This window comes from Oryctolagus cuniculus, chromosome 2 (assembly GCF_964237555.1).
Source record: "Oryctolagus cuniculus chromosome 2, mOryCun1.1, whole genome shotgun sequence".
NCBI classification, from domain to species: Eukaryota; Metazoa; Chordata; class Mammalia; order Lagomorpha; family Leporidae; genus Oryctolagus; species Oryctolagus cuniculus.
In genome coordinates this window covers 72,813,706-72,820,744 of record NC_091433.1, presented here as the reverse complement: position 1 = coordinate 72,820,744, position 7,039 = coordinate 72,813,706, and positions in this window count along the sequence as shown.

The window sequence follows — 7,039 nt, the reverse complement described above, 5'->3', positions numbered from 1 at the left end:
AACCTGAGAGGTCATAGCTTCTTCTGCCTAAATTTCAAAGGATGCCCCAGACAGCCTGAGAGCCTCTAGAGACACTTGTCATAGAGAGCAGAACCACTGAAGAGCCACAGGTGCGCGGCTGCCTTTGAGACACTAAAACTCATCCAGTGTGTAGCAGCAACATGGAAGGGCTTCAGGCAAGAAACTGCAACCCAGGAGAGCTGAAGTGTAGGCTGAGCCGAGGAAAGCCAGTGGGGAGAGGGGCTTCAATAAAGACTTGGAGGCCCAGCCCTCAAGGAATTAATATGGACTGGGGCCCTGGTATATGCAAAAAACATACATGGAGTCAAAGGAGATTATTCTCCAGCATTTTGGACTTGCTTGGGATCAGTTACCCCTTACTTCCTGACAATTTCTACCTTTTGATACAGAAATATCTATCCTATGACTGTCTCATTTGGTCAGGAAATAACTAGTTTTAATCTCACAGGTCCACAGTGAATTTGCTCCAGAAGATCATCCCTTGACTCATACCTGATTCAGTTGTGACTCTGGACACTAGACTTTTTTTTTTTTAACTTTTATTTAATGAATATAAATTTCCAAAGTACAGCTTATGGATTACAATGGCTTCCCCCCCATACCGTCCCTCCCACCCACAACCCTCCCCTTTCCCACTCCCTCTCCCCTTCCATTCACATCAAGATTCATTTTCGATTATCTTAATATACAGATGATCAGCTTAGTATACATTAAGGATTTCAACAGTTTGCTCCCACACAGAAACATAAAGTGAAAAATAAGATGATTTTTTTTTAAATGATGATGAAATCAGATCAGACCTATTGTCCTGTTTAATCCCAGTGAGAGTCAAGTTGGGAGTTGATAATTTCTTTTTTTTTTTACAGAAGATCAGTTTAATATGCATTAAGTAAAGATTTCAACAGTTTGCACCCCCATAGAAACACAAAGTAAAATATATTGTTTGAGTACTCGTTATAGCATTAAATCTCAATGCACAGCACATTAAGGACAGAGATCCTACATGAGGAGTAAGTGCACAGTGACTCCTGTTGTTGACTTTACCAATTGACACTCCTGTCTATGGCATCAGTAATCTCCCTATGCTCCAGTCATGAGTTTCCAAGGCTATGGAAGCCCTCTGAGTTCTCCGACTCTTATCTTGTTTAGACAAGGTCATAGTCAAAGTGGAGGTTCTCTCCTCCCTTCAGAGAAAGATACCTCCTTCTTTGAAGACCTGTTCTTTCCACTGGGATCTCACTCACAGAGATCTTTTGCCAGAGTGTCTTGGCTTTCCATGCCTGAAATACTCTCATGGGCTTTTCAGCCAGATCCGAATGCCTTTAGGGCTGATTCTGAGGCCAGAGTGCTATTTAGGACATCTGCCATTCTATGAGTCTGCTGAGTATCTCACTTCCCATGTTGGATCACTCTCCCCTTTATTTATTCTATCGGTTAGTGTTAGCAGGTACTAGACTTGTTTATGTGCTCCCTTTGACTCTTAGTCCTTTCATTATGATCAATTGTGAACTGAAATTGATCACTTGGAATAGTGAGATGGCATTGGTACATGCCACCTTGATGGGATTGAATTGGAGTCCCCTGGTATGTTTCTAACTCTACCATTTGGGGCAAGTCAGCTTGAGCATGTCCCAAATTATATCTCTCTTCCCTCTCTTATTCCCACTCTTATGTTTAACAGGGATCACATTTCAGTTAATTTTCAACACTTAAGAATAACTGTGTATTAATTACAGAATTAAACCAGTCATATTAAGTAGAACAGACAATAAAACTACTAAGAGGGATAATGTATTAAGTTGTTCATTAACAGTCAGGGCTATGCTGATCAAGTCACCGTTTCCCATAGTGTCCATTTCACTTCAACAGGTTTCCTTTTTGATGTTCAGTCAGTTGTCACCGATCAGGGAGAACATATGGTATTTGTCCCTTTGGGACTGGCTTATTTCACTCAGCATGATGTGTTCCAGATTCCTCCATTTTGTTGCAAATGACTGGATTTCGTTGTTTCTTACTGTGGTATAGTATTCTAAAGAGTACATATCCCATAATTTCTTTATCCAGTCTACCGTTGATGGGCATTTAGGTTGGCTCCTGGTCTTAGCTATTGTGAATTGAGCTGCAATAAACATTAGGCTGCAGACCGCTTTTTTGTTTGCCAATTTAAATTCCTTTGGGTAAATTCCAAGGAGTGGGATGGCTGGGTCGAACGGTAGGGTTATCTTCAGGTTTCTGAGGAATCTCCAGACTGACTTCCATAGTGGCTTGACCACTTTGCATTCCCACCAACAGTGGGTTAGTGTCCCTTTTTCCCCACATCCTCGCCAGCATCTGTTGTTGGTAGATTTCTGAATGTGAGCCATTCTAACCGGGGTGAGGTGAAACCTCATTGTGGTTTTGATTTGCATTTCCCTGATTGCTAGCGACCTTGAGCATTTTTTCATGTTCCTGTTGGCCATTTGGATTTCCTCTTTTGAAAAATGTCTATTGAGGTCCTTGGCCCATCTCTTAAGTGGGTTGTTGGTTTTGTTTTTGTGGAGTTTCTTGATCTCTTTGTAAATTCTGGTTATTAACCCTTTATCTGTTGCATAGTTTGCAAATATTTTTTCCCATTCTGTCGGTTGTCTCTTCACTCTCCTCACTGTTTCTTTTGCAGTACAGAAACTTCTCAATTTGATGCAATCCCAATAGTTGATTTTGGCTTTGACTGCCTGTGCCTCCCGGGTCTTTTCCAGAAATTCTTTGCCTGTGCCAATATCTTGAAGGGTTTCTCCAATGTTCTCTAGTAACTTGATGGTGTCAGGTCGTAGATTTAGGTCTTTAATCCATGTTGAGTGAATTTTTGTGTAAGGTGTAAGGTAGGGGTCTTGCTTCATGCTTCTGCATGTGGAAATCCAGTTTTCCCAGCACCATTTATTGAATAGACTGTCCTTGCTCCAGGAATTGGTTTTAGTTCCTTGATCAAATATAAGTTGGCTGTAGATGTTTGGGTTGATTTCTGGTGTTTCAATTCTGTTCCATTGGTCTATCCATCTGTTTCTGTACCAGTACCATGCTGTTTTGATTACAACTGCCCTGTAGTATGTCCTGAAATCTGGTATTGTGATGCCTCCAGCTTTGTTTTTGTTGTACAAGATTGCTTTAGCTATTCGAGGTCTCTTGTGCCTCCATATAAATTTCAGCACCATTTTTTCCAGATCTGAGAAGAAGGTCTTCGGTATCTTGATTGGTATTGCATTGAATCTATAAATTGCTTTTGGGAGAATGGACATTTTGATGATATTGATTCTTCCAATCCATGAGCATGGAAGATTTTTCCATTTTTTGGTATCCTCTTCTATTTCTTTCTTTAAGGTTTTGTAATTTTCATCATAGAGATCTTGAACGTCCTTGGTTAAGTTTATTCCAAGGTATCTGATTGTTTTTTGTAGCTATTGTGAATGGGATTGATCTTAGAAGTTCCTCCTCAGCCATGGCATTGTCTGTGTATACAAAGGCTGTTGATTTTTGTGCATTGATTTTATACCCTGCTACTTTGCCAAACTCTTCTATGAGTTCCAATAGTCTCTTAGTAGAGTTCTTTGGGTCCCCTAAATAAAGAATCATGTCATCTGCAAAGAGGGATAGTTTGAGTTCTTCCTTCCCAATTTGTATCCCTTTAATTTCTTTTTCTTGCCTAATAGCTCTGGCTAGAACCTCCAGAACTATATTGAATAGCAGTGGTGAGAGTGGGCATCCCTGTCTGGTACCAGATCTCAGTGGAAATGCTTCCAACTTTTCCCCATTCAATAGGATGTTGGCTGTGGGTTTTTCATAGATTGCTTTGATTGTATTGAGGAATGTTCCTTCCAAACCCAGTTTGCTTAGAGTTTTCATCATGAAAGGGTGTTGTATTTTATCAAATGCTTTCTCGGCATCTATTGAGATAATCATATGGTTTTTCTTCTGCAGTCTGTTAATGTGGTGTATCACATTGATTGTCTTGCGCACATTAAACCATCCCTGCATACCAGGGATAAATCCCACTTGGTCTGGGTGGATGATCTTTCTGATGTGTTGTTGCATTCTATTGGCGAGAATTTTATTGAGGATTTTTGCATCTATGTTCATCAGGGATATTGGTCTGTAATTCTCTTTCAGTGCTGCATCTTTTTCCGGCTTAGGAATTAAGGTGATGCTGGCTTCATAGAAAGAATTTGGGAGGATTCCCTCTTCTTCGATTGTTCTGAATAGTTTGAGAAGAATTGGAGTTCGTTCTTCTTTAAATGTCTGGTAGAATTCAGCAGTGAATCCATCTGGTCCTGGGCTTTTCTTTGTTGGGAAGGCCTTTATTACTGTTTCAATTTCTGTCTCAGTTATGGGTCTGTTTAGGTTTTCTATGTCTTCCTGGTTCATTTTAGGTAGGTTGCATGTGTCCATGAATCTATCCATTTCTGATAGGTTTCCCTATTTGCTGGCATACAAGTCCTTGTAGTAATTTCTGATGATTCATTTTATTTCTGTGGTGTCTGTTGTTACATTTCCTTTTTCATCTCTGATTTTATTGATTTGCGTCTTTTCTCTTCTTTTTTTAGTTAGTTGGGCCAATGAGGTGTCAATTTTGTTTATTTTTTCAAAAAAACATCTCCTCGTTTGGCTGATTTTTTGTAATGTTTTTCTTGATTCAATCCTGTTGATTTCTTCTCTGATTTTAATTATTTCTCTTCTCCTACTAGATTTGGGTCTGGCTTGCTGTAGGTTTTCTAGATCCTTGAGGTGAATTGAAAGCTCATCTATTTGGTGCCTTTCCAATTTCTTGATGTAGGCACCTATTGATATAAACTTTCCTCTTAACACTGCTTTTGCTGCGTCCCATAAGTTTTGGTATGTTGTGCTGTTATCCTCATTTACTTCCAGAAAATTTTTGATTTCTCCTTTAATTTCTTCTATGACCCATTGTTCATTCAGGAGCATGTTGTTCAATCTCCATGTGTTTGCGTATGCTCTAGGGATTCCTGAGTTGCTAATTTCCAACTTCATTCCTTTTTGGTCTGAGAAGCTGCATGGTATGATTCTAATTCTTTTGAATTTGCTGAGACTTGCTTTATGGCCTAGTATGTGGTCAATCCTAGAGAAGGTTCCATGTACTGCTGAGAAGAATGTAAAATCTTTAGCTGTAGGATTGAAAGTTCTGTATATGTCTGTTAGATCCATTTGGGCTATAGTGTCATTTAAATCTACTGTATCCTTGTTGATCTTCTGTCCTATTGATCTGTCTATTTCTGATTGTGGAGTATTGAAGTCCCCCAGTACTATTGTATTGGGGTCTAAGTCTCCCTTTAAGTCCGTTAATAAATCTTTTAGATAAACTGGTGCCCTGTAGTTAGGTGCATATACATTGATAATTGTTATATCTTCTTGTTGAATTGATCCCTTAATCATTATATAGTGCCCCTCTTTGTCTCTCTTAACAGTTTTTGTGGTAAAGTTTATGTTGTCCGATATTAAGATGGCTACGCCCGCTCTTTTTTCATTTCTGTTGGCATGGTATATCTTTTTCCAGCCTTTCACTTTCAGTCTGTATGGATCTTTGTTGGAAAGATGTGTTTCTTGTAAGCAGCAAATAGATGGGTTTTGTTCCGTAACCCAATCAGCCAAACAGTGTCTTTTAACTGGACAGTTCAGGCCATTAATGTTCAATGTGACTAATGAAAAGTGGTAACTTTGCCCTGCCATTTGCCAAAGATAAGTTCTAATATATGCTTTGAATTCCCTGTGATCTTTTGCTGTGAGGTTTCCTTCCTTTACCTTCTTTCATATTGATGGCCGTGTTTCTGTGTTTCTGTGTGTAACACATCTTTAAGCATCTGTTGCAGGTCTGGACGAGTGCCCACAAAGTCTTTCAATTTCTGTTTGCTATGAAAAGTCTTTATTTCACCTTCATTCACAAATGAGAGCTTAGCAGGATATAATATTCTGGGCTGGCAGTTGTTCTCTCTTAGTACCTGGGCTATAGCTCGCCATTCCCTCCTAGCTTGTAGAGTTTCTGATGAGAAGTCAGCTGTGTGTCTGATTGGAGATCCTCTGAGAGTAATCTGACTTTTCTCTCTTGCACATTTTAGGATCTTTTCTTTATGTTTCACTGTGGAGAGTTTAATTACAACGTGTCGTGGTGAGGATCTCTTTTGGTCGTGTTTATTAGGGGTTCTGTGAGCTTCCTGTACTAGGATTTCTCTGTCCTTCTCCAAACCTGGGAAATTTTCTGCTAATATCTCACTAAAAAGGCCTTCTAATCCTTTCTCCCTCTCCATGCCTTCAGGAACTCCTAGAACCCGAATGTTGGGTTTTTTAATAGTATCCTGAAGATTCCCGACAATATGTTTTAGATTTCTAATTTCCTCGTCTTTTCTTTGGTCTGACTGTATCCTTTCCTGTTCTCTGTCTTCTAAGTCCGATATTCTCTCTTCTGCTTCACCCATTCTGTTTGTAAGGCTCTCTATTGTGTTTTTCATTTGATCTATTGAATTCTTCACTTCAGTCACTATCACATTTTCCTGTTGTACTAGTTGTTTCGTTTCATTTTGATTCCTCCTTAATATTTCATTTTCACGAGAGATTTTCTATCTTGTCCATTAAGGATTTGTGTAGTTCCAGAATTTGTTTTTGAGAACTTCTTAATGTTCTTATCAATTTTTTGAGATCAGCTTCTTGCATTTCTTCTATCTCATCATCTTCATAATCTTGAATTGGGGTGTCTTTTTCATTTGAGGGCGTCATGGTGACTTCCTTGTTGCTATTACCTCGGTTTTTGCGTTTGTTATTTGGCATATTGGAGATATTTGGTTTCTTCACTGTGGTGCTTTTTCTTGTTATACTATGACTCTAGATTAAGTGGACTGTTTTTGATGGAGCCTTAGGGCTTGAGATGGGTGTGGCCTGAGAGCTCTGTTTGGTGTGCCAAATGTGACACTCCCAGGTTAGGCGTGGTAAATCTCTCTCTCTCTCTCTCTCTCTTTCTTTTTTTGATTCAAAAGGGAAG